Below are 13,235 nucleotides of genomic sequence, written 5' to 3'. Positions count from 1 at the left end.
TTGATGTCTACTACACAACCTTCTTCTTGTAGACGTTGTTGGGCCTCCAAGTGCAAAGGTTTGTCAGACAGTAGCAAATTTCCCTCAAGTGGATGACCTAAGGTTTATGAATCCGTGGGAGGCATAGGATGAAGATGGTCTCTCTCAAGCAACCCTGCAACCAAATAACAAAGAGTCTCTTGTGTCCCCAACACACCCAATACAATGGTAAATTGTATAGGTGCACTAGTTCGGCGAAGAGATGGTGATACAAGTGCAATATGGATGGTAGATATAGGTTTTTGTAATCTGAAAATATAAAAATAGCAAGGTAACTAATGATAAGAGTGAGCGTAAAGGGTATTGCAATGGTAGGAAACAAGGCATAGGGTTCATACTTTCACTAGTACAAGTTCTCTCAACAATAATAACATACTTGGATCGTATAACTATCCCTCAACATGCAACAAAGAGTCACTCCAAAGCCACTAATAGCGGAGAACAAACGAAGATATTATGGTAGGGTACGAAACCACCTCAAAGTTATCCTTTCTATTCTATCTATTCAAGAGTCCGTAGTAAAATGACATGAAGCTATTCTTTACGTTCGATCTATCATAGAGTTCATACTATAATAACACCTTAAGACACAAACAAACCAAAACCCTAATGTCACCCAGATACTCCGTTGTCACCTCAAGTATCCGTGGGCATGATTATACGATATGCATCACACAATCTCAGATTCATCTATTCAACCAACACAAAGTACTTCAAAGAGTGCCCCAAAGTTTCTACCGGAGAGTCAAGATGAAAACGTGTGCCAACCCCTATGCATAGGTTCATGGGAGGAACCCACAAGTTGATCACCAAAACATACATCAAGTGGATCACGTGATTTCCCATTCTCACCACAGATAAGCACGGCAAGACATACATCAAGTGTTCTCAAATCCTTAAAGACTCAATCCAACAAGACAACTTCAAAGGGAAAACTCAATCCATTACAAGAGAGTAGAGGGGGAGAAACATCATAAGATCCAACTATAATAGCAAAGCTCGCGATACATCAAGATCGTGCCATAGAGAGAACACAAGAGAGAGATCAAACACATAGCTACTGGTACATACCCTCAGCCCCGAGGGTGAACTACTCCCTCCTCATCATGGATAGCACCGGGATGATGAAGATGGCCATCGGTGAGGGATTCCCCCTCCGGCAGGGTGCCAGAACGGGTTCTCGAGAGGTTTTTGGTGGCTATAGAGGCTTGCGGCGGCGGAACTCCCGATCTATCTTGTTCTTCGATGTTTTTAGGGTATATGGGAATATATAGGCGAAAGAAGTCGGTCGGGAGAGCCTCGAGGGGCCCACGAGGGTGGAGGGCGCGCCCGGGGGGGTGGGCGCGCCCCCCTATCTCATGGCTTCCTCGATGCTTCTCTGGCTTGCACTCCAAGTTCCTGGGATTGATTATGTTCCAAAAATAACTTTTCCAAAGGTTTCATTCCGTTTGGACTCTGTTTGATATTCCTTTTCTTCGAAATACTGAAATAGGCAATAAAACAGCAATATGGGCTAGGCCTCCGGTTAATAGGTTAGTCCCAAAAGTAATATAAAAGTGTATAATAAAGTCCGTAATCATTCAAAACAGATAATAAAATAGCATGAATGCTTCATAAATTATAGATATGTTGGAGACGTATCAGCATCCCCAAGCTTAATTCATGCTCGTCCTCGAGTAGGTAAATGATAAAAGAAAGAATTTATGAAGTGTGAATGCTAGCAGGTGCACAAGTTTGATCAATGAAAATTTCAATCACATTTTCTAGCATGATTATATGTCATAACAGTAGTTCATCTCATAAAACTTCTCACGATCAAGTAACAAGCTATTCACATGTTAAAGTATAGACCATAAAAAACTAGCAAACTTCATTCTTAGTCATCAAACAATTACAATTCATCTTATTTTCAGGAAGGGTCTATGTCAGAGCTTTGATTTAGCAAACTCCACATACTCAACTATCATATAGTCTTCTACAATTGCTAACACTCACGCAATACTTATGGTTATGGAGTTTTAATCGGACACTGAAAAAGATAGGGGCTTATAGTGTTGCCTCCCAACGTATTCGCCTTTGGGTGATGTCAACAATAATAGTTCATGCTAACTTACATCCAATTGGATATATATATCAGGATCTTTCCAACACGAGGTGCTTGCCAAAGGATAAAATGAAAAAGGGAAAGGTGAAGATCACCTTAACTCTTGCATAAAGTAAAAGACATAAAGTAAAAGATAGGCCCTTCGCAGAGGGAAGCAGAGGTTGTCATGCACTTTTAGGGTTGGATGCACAAAATATTAATGCAAAAGAACATCACTTTATATTGCCACTTGTATATGGACCTTTATTATGCAGTTCGTCGCTTTTATTTCTTCCATAACAAGATCGTATAAAGCTTATTTTCTTCACACTAATAGATCATACATATTTAGAGAGCAATTTTTATTGCTTGCACCGATGACAACTTACTTGAAGGATCTTACTCAATCCATAGGTAGGTATGGCGGACTCTCATGGCAAAACTGGGTTTAAGGATATTTGCAAGCACAAGTAGTATATCTACTTGGTGCAAGGAATTTTGCTAGCATGAGGGGGAAAGGCAAGCTCAACATGTTTGAATGATCCATGACAATGTACTTTAACTGAGATGTGAGAAAACATAACCCATTACGTTGTCTTCCTTGTCCAATATCAACTCTTTAGCATGTCATACTTAATGAGTGCTCACAATTATAAAACATGTCTAGGATAGTATATTTATATGTGAAATCTCTCTTCCTTCAATATTCTTTCATGAATTGTTCAAATGACCAATACAATGCTTGCTAACTTTCAATAAATTTACAACCTCTACTTCTTAGATGTGAAGTCATTACTCCCCATGGGATAAGCAAATGAAACATATATAATTTCAGATTTATGACATTCAACTCATTCAACCATTTACTCATAGGATATAAGTGAAGCACACGAGTAAATGACAAACTACTCCAACAAGATATAAGTGAAGATCATTGAGTAGCTAAATAATTGTGTAACTATGTGAAGACTCTCTCTCATTTAAGAATTTCACATCTTGCTATTTTATTCAAACATTAAGCAAAGCAAAATAAAATGACATTGCAAGGATAACACAACTCATGTGAAGAAGCAAAAACTTAGGCTCAACCGATACTAACCGATAGTTGTTGAAGAAGAAAGGCAGGATGCCTAACGGGCATCCCCAAGCTTAGATGCTTGATACTTATTGGAATATTATCTTGGGGTTCCTTGGGCATACCCAAGCTTTAACTTTTGTGTCTCCTTAATTCCTCTCATATCATGGTTTCTCTATTTCTCAGAAGCTCCATCCACAACAAACTCAACAAGAACTCGTGAGATAGGTTAGTATAAACCATTGCAAAACCTTATCATTTTCTAATATAACAAATCACTAAAATTATTATTCAACATTTCATACTAAATGCCTCTGCATATTTAATACTCCTATTCTCAAATAGAATCATTAAACAAGCAAACATATGCAAACAATGCAAACATAACAGCAATCTGCCAAAACAGTACAGTCTGTAAAGAACGCAAGAGTATCAATACTTCCCTAACTCCAATAATTATGAGAAAAATAATAATCTGTAGAAGATTTATCAGAGATCATTATGCAAAAAGTTTCAACATTATATCATTCTCTGACTTTTCTAGGGAATTTTTGCAACAGCGGTAAACTTTCTGTTTTCAAATAGCAACATGTATACTAGCAAAATAAGCATGGTAAAGGCTATCCTTGACTTCTTTATTGAAAATATAGATGCAAAACATTAATATAAATAACAGCTAGCAAATACTAACAAAAAAAAATGATGCTCCAATCAAAACACATATCATGTGGTGAATAAAAATATAGCTTCAAGTAAAGTTACCGATGAACGAGGACGAAAGAGGGGATGCCTTCCGAGGCATCCCCAAGCTTAGGATCTTGGTCGTCCTTGAATATTACCTTGGGGTGACTTGGCCATCCCCAATCTTAGGATCTTTCCACTCTTTATTCCATAGTCCATCGAATCTTTACCCAAAACTTGAAAACTTCACAACACAAAACTCAACAGAAATCTCGTAAGCTCCGTTAGTATAAGAAAATAAAACCACCACTTAGGTACTGTAATGAACTCATTATAAATTCATATTGGTGTAATATATACTGTATTCTAACTTCTCTATGGTTCATACCCTCCGATACTACTCATAGATTCATCAAAATAAGAAAGCAATACATAGAAAACAGAATCTGTCAAAAACAGAACAGTCTGTAGTAATCTGTATCAAACATATACTTATGGAACTACAAAAATTATACCAAATTAGGAAGACCTGAGAAATTTGTGTACCAATCCATATAAAAAAGAATCAGATCAGAATCACGTTTCTGTGAATTATAAAAACTAATTTACTGGGTGCAAAAGTTTCTGATTCCCAACAGGATCAACACAACTATCACCGTAAGCTATCCTAAAGGTCTTACTTGGCACTTTATTGAAACAAAAGCTATAAAACATGATTACTACAGTAGAATAATCATGTTAACACACAAAAACAGTAAGGGTAAATATTGGGTTGTCTCCCAACAAGCGCTTTTCTTTAATGCCTCTCTAGCTAGGCATGATGATGGCAATGATGCTCACATAAAAGATAAGAATTGAAACATAACGGGAGCATCATGAAGCATATGACTAGCACATTTAATACTAAACCACTTACTATGCATAGGGATTTTGTGAGCAAACAACTTATGAGAAAAATAATCAACTAGCATAGGAAGGTAAAAGAAGCATAGCTTCAAGATTTTCAACACATAGAGAGGAAACTTGATATAATTGCAATTACTACAAGCATATATTCCTACATCACAATAATTTTCAGTAGCATCATGAATAAATTCAACAATATAACCAGCACATAAAGCATTCTTTTCATTATCTACTTGCATAGAAAATTTACTACTCTCCACATAAGCAAAATTCTTCTTATTCGGAATAATGGGAGTATCATAAGAGACTCGAATACTAAAAATTGTTTCCACATTAAAAGAGTAATGTTCAGAAAAAAGGGTAATCATAATCATGACAAGTTTATAAATATAATCATCACTACTTTTTATAGCATAAGTTTCATCACAATAATCATCAAAAGTAGCGACCTTGTTCTCATCATAATCTATTGAAACCTCTTCCAAGGTAGTGGAATCATCACTAAATAAAGTTGACACTCTTCCAAATCCACTTTCATATTCATCACAATAAGATTCAACATCCTCCAAAATATTTGGATCACTACTTCCTAAAGTTGACACTCTTCCAAACCCACTTTCATCAATATAATCATCATAGGTAAGTGGCATGCTATCATCATAACAATTTTGCATATCAAAACTTGGGAGGCTAAAAATATCATCTTCATTAAACGTAGCATCCCCAAGCTTGGGACAAACATTAATTTCAGCAAATATATTCTCAAATATTTCATCCTCGTCAAACATAGCTTCCCCAAGCTTGGGCCTTTTCATATCATAAGCATAATCACTCTCATAATTAATAGTATGGATAGCACCAATAGTATAGCAATTATCATCATCACAATGAGTAGTAGGAGCAACTTCATTTGGGAGGGATACCTTTTTACCTTTGTTTCTCCTTCTTTTCTTTTTCTTCTTCACATTATGTGTGGGTTCAATCTTCTTCTTTGAGCTCCTTATTGATGAGATTGGTTGAATAGAAAGCTCCTCCTTGTTACCTGATTCATCATAAGAAATAATAGGAGGATATTGGGAAGTATCTTCCCTTTCATTAGTATTCTCTTCATCTTCTATTTGCTTTCTTTTCTTTAGGTAATTGGCAATATAAGGATTTTCAATGCAATTCACCGCACAATACAAATAAATCTTTTCTAGATCAATATCAAGAAAATGCCCAAGATTAAATTCTGGAATATGATTAGTTGCACGTTTCAATTCCTCATAACCCAAAAGCAAACTAAGTTCATTATGTTGTGCAAGGGAAATCAAGTCATTACAATTTTTGGACACGATTCGATCATGAAACAATTTGCATCGGAGATTTAAATGACCATGTTCATTGCAAAGTTCACAAGTACGGCAAAGGAAATTTAAATTTTCAGCACTCACATTAAGACTTTCTTGCAACCCTTTAGTTTCTAAATACTTATGCCTCTTGCAATATCTACTTTCCCTATTTGGTGTGTACTTGCAAACCCAATCTACTCCACAAAAATCGACATGCTTATAAGAGATATTTTCATCGTAACTAGCGCAATCATCATTAGTACTATGGATATTCAAAGAGTTCATACTAACAACATTGCAATCATGCTCATCATTCAAAGATTTAGTATCAAGCATTTTATAGATTGCTTCTTCTAGTACTTGAGCACAATTTTCCTTTTCATCATACTCACGAAATATTAAAAAGATGAAGCGTATGAGACAAACTCAATTCCAATTTTTTATTTTCTTTTATAAACTAAACTAGTGATAAAACAAGAAACAAAAATATTCGATTGCAAGATCTAAAGATATACCTTCAAGCACTCACCTCCCCGGCAACGGCGCCAAAAAAGAGCTTAGTTGACGGGGTGTGAGTGCCGCTTACCTAGCCTCCTCGGCAACGGCGCCAGAAAAGAGCTTGATGTCTAATACACAACCTTCTTCTTGTAGACGTTGTTGGGCCTCCAAGTGCAGAGGTTTGTAGGATAGTAGCAAATTTCCCTCAAGTGGATGACCTAAGGTTTATCAATCTGTGGGAGGCGTAGGATGAAGATGGTCTCTCTCAAGCAACCCTGCAACCAAATAACAAAGAGTCTCTTGTGTCCCCAACATACCCAATACAATGGTAAATTGTATAGGTGCACTAGTTCGGCGAAGAGATGGTGATACAAGTGCAATATGGATGGTAGATATAGGATTTTGTAATCTGAAAATATAAAAACAGCAAGGTCATTAATCATAAGAGTGAGCGTAAACGGTATTGCAATGGTAGGAAACAAGGCATAGGGTTCATACTTTCACTAGCGCAAGTTCTCTCAACAATAATAACATACTTGGATCATATAAATATCCCTCAACATGCAACAAAGAGTCACTCCAAAGCCACTAATAGCAGAGAACAAACGAAGAGATTATGGTAGGGTACGAAACCACCTCAAAGTTATCCTTTCTATTCTATCTATTCAAGAGTCTGTAGTAAAATAACATGAAGCTATTCTTTCCGTTCGATCTATCATAGAGTCCGTACTAGAATAACACCTTAAGACACAAATCAACCAAAACCCTAATGTCACCTAGATACTCCATTGTCACCTCAAGAATCCGTGGGCATGATTATACGATATGCATCACACAATCTCAGATTCATCTATTCAACCAACACAAAGTACTTCAAAGAGTGCCCCAAAGTTTCTACCGGAGAGTCAAGACGAAAACGTGTGCCAACCCCTATGCATAGGTTCATGGGAGGAACCCACAAGTTGATCACCAAAACATACATCAAGTGGATCACGTGATATCCCATTCTCACCACAGATAAGCACAGCAAGACATACATCAAGTGTTCTCAAATCCTTAAAGACTCAATCCAACAAGACAACTTCAAAGGGAAAACTCAATCCATTACAAGAGAGTAGAGGGGGAGAAACATCATAAGATCCAACAATAATAGCAAAGCTCGCGACACATCAAGATCGTGCCATAGAGAGAACACGAGAGAGAGAGAGATCAAACACATAGCTACTGGTACATACCCTCAGCCCCGAGGGTGAACTACTCCCTCCTCACAATGGATAGCACCGGGATGATGAAGATGGCCACCGGTGAGGGATTCCCCCCCTGGCAGGGTGCCGGAACAGGCTCTCGAGAGGTTTTTGGTGGCTACAGAGGCTTGCAGCAGCGGAACTCCCGATCTATCTTGTTCTTTGATGTTTTTAGAGTATATGGGAATATATAGGCGAAAGAAGTCGGTCGTGGGAGCCTCGAGGGGCCCACGAGGGTGGAGGGCGCGCCCGAGGGGGGGTGCGCCCCCCTATCTCATGGCTTCATCGACGCTTCCCTGGCTTGCACTCCAAGTTCCTGGGATTGGTTCTGTTCCAAAAATAACTTTTCTGAAGGTTTCATTCCGTTTGGACTCCGTTTGATATTCCTTTTCTTCGAAATACTGAAATAGGCAATAAAACAACAATATTGGCTGGGCCTCCAGTTAAAAGGTTAGTCCCAAAAGTAATATAAAAGTGTATAATAAAGCCCATAATCATTCAAAACAGATAATAAAATAGCATGAATGCTTCATAAATTATAGATACGTTGGAGACGTATCATACATCCACGTTGGTGGAGTCTTCAACCCATGAAGGGTAACGGTTGCTCGAGTCCATGGAGGGCTCCACCAACGAAGGATCCACGAAGAAGCAACCTTGTCTATCCCACCATGGCCATCGCCCACGAAGGACTTGCCTCACTTGGGTAGATCTTCACGAAGTAGGCGATCTCCTTGCCCTTACAAACTCCTTGGTTCAACTCCGGAATCTTGACGGAGGCTCCCAAGTGACACCTAACCAATCTAGGAGACACTACTTTAGAAAAGGTAATAGATGTTGTGTTGATGATGAACTCCTTGCTCTTGTGCTTCAAATGATAGTCTCCCCAACACTTAACTCTCTCTCACAGATTTAGCTATGGTGGAAAGATAATTTGAGTGGAAAGCAACTTGGGGAAGGCTAGAGATCAAGATTCTTGTGGTTGGATTGGAATGTCTTGGTCTCAACACATGAGTAGGTGGTTCTCCCTTAGAAAATGAATAGTGGAAGTGTAGGCACATTCTGATAGCTCTCTCCACGAATGGAGAATGGGTGGAGGGATATATATATAGCCTCCACACAAAATCTAGCCGTTAAACACAAATTCCCAAACTCGGTGAGACCAAATAGTGGAACTCGGTCAGACCGATTCAGTTCAAAATGTAAACGCTAGAGTTTTTAGTGGGACTCACAACATCAACTCGGTGGGACCGATGTGCTAGGGTTAGGGTAAAACCTCAACTCAGTTTGACCGATTACACAAATTCGATGAAACCGATTTTGGTAATAAGCAAACAGAGAGTTGGTCAAGCAAACTCGGTGGGACTGGTTGCATATCTCGGTGGGACCGAGATTATTGCAACAGGCAACAAAGAGTTTGCAAGCCCATCTCTGTGAGATCGAACTGATTAGGGTTTCTGGTAGTGGCTATGTCAAACAAACTCGGTGGCGCCGGATAGATCAAATCGGTGGGGCCGAGTTTGACTTTTAGGTTTAGGACATATGTGAAAATGAGAAAGTGGTTGAGGGCTTTGGAGCATATCACTAAGCACTTTGAGCAAGCAAGCCATTAAGCAACATCTCATCCCCTTTTAATAGTATTGGCTTTTCCTATGAACTCAATGTGATCTTGGACCACTTAAAATGAAACTGTAGAGTCTTGAGCTTTTGCCAATGTTTGTCCTTAGCATCTAGAAGTGGTTCCACATCCTCTTGTCCATGCCACTCCAATGTTGAACTTATCTGAAATATACTAGATGAAAATATTAGTCCAACAAGAGATATGTTGACATTAATTACCAAAATTACCCAGGGAGCACTTGTGCTTTCAATCTCTCCACTTTTTGGTAATTGATGACAACATACATCAAAGCTTTAGATAAGGATATAAGGAGATAACAAGTAAAGCTTTGGAAGGACATGGAACATTCATATGACCCCCTACATGTATGCAATCATGTGATTATGGAATATGAAAGCATGAGAATGCATAAGCATGACAAAACAAGCAACGAGTTACATGTATCTTGGCTATATGCATCAGAGCAAATGGTGTAGATACTGGAAATATACCTTCATGTCCATGAGTCCTTCTTGCAAACAATATATACTTCAGCAAGAGACTTCATACACATGACTGTGATGCATATACTTACCTTGTGGTCTTGAACCAGCTTTGAAAGAGATGAACCTGAGTAAACAAGGTTAGGTAACACAAGAACACCCACTAGTCAAAGCAAGAGCAGAGAATCACAAGAGTACCAAGATTGGGATGGCATGTAGAGAGTGAGTACTAGGTACTCTATTTGGATATAGACATGTCCCCAAAGAGTAAAGATATGCAATGAATTCGAGGAAATTTTCTTCCCTTGGAACTGAGCTCTCTCCCCCTGAATATGATATTGGGTAATGGGAGAAGATAGGGAAAAGAAAATTAGGGCAAATAAGAAAATCAGAGCAAAACAGTTATAACAATCATAACACATACTAACATGTCTTTCCCCTCTTGAAGACATGAGACACCTCTCCTCTTATGGATAAGAAGCATCGGGAAAAGCTTTAGGTGTGCATTCTCTCTTATGTGATAAGCTTCAATGTGCTCTCTCTCCCCCTTTGACATCAATTTCCAAGAAGGGATCTTCTGGAGCATGAGTCAAGTAGGTTTGATCCTTGAGTCACATGGCAAAGCAACATGTAATACAGGATGCTGATAGAGGACAAGAATCATTGAGTGGAGCTAGAACAAATATGCGGGATGCATATGGCAAAGTGTTTTATCAACATTGAAATCGGTAACATCGAGTTGTTATCTTCGGTGGCACCGAGGTAGTTCGGCTTAGCCGAAAGAAACAAACCGGTGAGTCCGAGTTCAACACAGAGAGAAAACAATTGTCATCTCAGCTCACTTAGGCAAATAAGATCTCACAAAGATTTGCAAGGAATTAACTAAAGGATTTGCAATGAATTGGATGCAGGGAATGCATAAGATAACAGAGAAAAGAAAATAAATCTAGATGAAGTTTGAAAGGGGAACATGCATGCAAGAGACAAATGCAGGAACATAGACAAACAATAGAGAACTTCATCTAGAATTGGTCAGCGACAAGGTCACCTATGTTAGAGTATATTGAATTAGGAGTCAAGTGAAGACACTTGATCATAGGTCATACTCATCGTTTAAGATCAAAATGGGGTTGCCATTTTTTGTTTAAGCATTTTGATGTATTCATATCTTGTTGAGCTGCTTTGTCCCATGAGTTAGAGTAAAACTTCTCTAAGATGGAATAACATACCTTGGGTGGTGGTGTTGATCTTGATCATGTAGTTGAACTTGTGTGGGATGCTCAAGGTTGATGTAGCTTATCAAGAGTTGGGAGCACCACTTGTAGTTGGAGTTTATCTACCTACATGGGTTAATCTTGCAAGGAAGAGCACTTGTGTATCCAAAATGACAATCATGAAAATTGATATAAAGAAATTGTCAAAGGATATATTGAAAGGATTCGTGCTTCGTTGTCTTCAACCACCATTTTGTAGAGACTTGGAGATGTAGAGATTTCTTAGAATGTGATTGAGTTGCAATCTCATAGAGTTGGGCTTATCAAAGTACCTACAAGGGTTATATGACATGCAAGAGTACAAGAATATCCAAGACATATGATCATCATCATAAGAGAAATATCAAGGATTAGTCAAAGAAAGGCTCATGCCTTGCATGCATCCAAATGGAGTTTCTACTCCAAGCTTGAGGTGTCAATGATGTTCAATTCACCTCTCAATGGCAAAACACTTTCTCATCAAGCAGTTTGGTGAATATATCCGCCAATTGCTTATCGGTACCAACATGCTTAAGTTTTATATGTCCCTTAGCAACATGATCTCGAATGAAATGATGACGAACTTCAATATGCTTAGTTTGAGAATGTTGCATGGGATTATGAGAAATCTTAATAGCACTCATTGTTACAAAGCAATGGAACATGTTTCACATATATCCCATAACCATTAAGAGTTTGGGTCATCCAAAGTAATTGAGCACAACATGAACCGACGACAATGTATTCCGCTTCGGCGGTGGATAAGGATACCAAGTTTTGTTTCTTGGAGGACTAAGACACAAGAGATCTACCAAGAAAATGACAAGTACCCGAAGTGGACTTTCTATCAACCTTGTCATCGGCATAGTCCGAGTCGGAGTAGCCAACAAGATCAAAAGAAGACCTCTTAGGATACCAAATGCCAAAATTTGGTGTATGAATTAAGTGTCTCACTATCCTTTTCACAGCCTTAAGATGACATTCTTTGGGGGCCTCTTGATATCGTGCACGCATGCACACACTTAGCATAATATCAGGACAGGAGGCACATAGATATAACAATGAACCAATCATAGAGCGGTAAACCTTTTAGTCAACTGGTTCGCCATCCTTTGTCAAGTCAAGATGTCCACTAGTAGGCATGGGGGTACTCATACCTTTGCATTCTAGCATGTTGAACTTCTTGAATAAGTCCTTGGTGTACTTTGTTTGAGAGATAAAGGTTCCCTCCTTAGTTTGCTTGATTTGCAAACCAAGAAAGAACTTGAGTTCACTCATCATAGACATCTCAACTTCTCTGACATTAGCTTTCCAAACTTTTCATTAAAATGAGGGTTAGTTGATACAAATATGATATCATCAACATAAATTTGGCACACAAATAATTCTCCATTAACCCTTTTAGTAAAGAGTGTAGAATCAATTTTTTCCAATTTCAAAGCCCTTTTCAATAAGAAACTTAGTCAAGCATTTATACCATGCTCTAGGAGCTTGTTTAAGACCATAAAGAGCTTTGTGAAGTTTGTAAACATGGTCGGGTTTCTTAGGATTAACAAAGCCGGGAGGTTATTTAACATCAACTTCTTCCTAAATTTCACCATTAAGAAAAGCACTTTTTATGTCCATTTGATATAAGGTGATGTCATGATGATTGTCATAATCAAGTAAGATGTGAATGGACTCAAGTCTAGCAACCGGGACATATGTCTCACCATAGTCCATACCTTCGACCTGAGTGTATCCTTGAGAAACGAGACGAGCCTTGTTGCGTACAACTTGTCCATCTTCATCTTGCTTGTTCCGAGGCACCCATTTGGTTCCAATGACATTGTTCTTCTCATCGGGCTGTTCGACCAACGTCCATACTTGGTTCCTCTCGAAATTGTGTAGCTCTTCATGCATGGCATTTATCCAATCCGGATCATCAAGATCATCTTCAACCTTCATAGGTTCAATGCTAGAAATGAATTGGTAATGTTCACAAAAGTTAGCCAAACGAGTTTTAGAGCGAGTAATTCTCCC

Source organism: Triticum aestivum, chromosome 1B, assembly GCF_018294505.1.
Source record: "Triticum aestivum cultivar Chinese Spring chromosome 1B, IWGSC CS RefSeq v2.1, whole genome shotgun sequence".
Lineage (NCBI taxonomy): Eukaryota > Viridiplantae > Streptophyta > Magnoliopsida > Poales > Poaceae > Triticum > Triticum aestivum.
The sequence above is the reverse complement of the archived record's forward strand: the minus strand, read 5'-3'. Positions refer to the sequence as shown.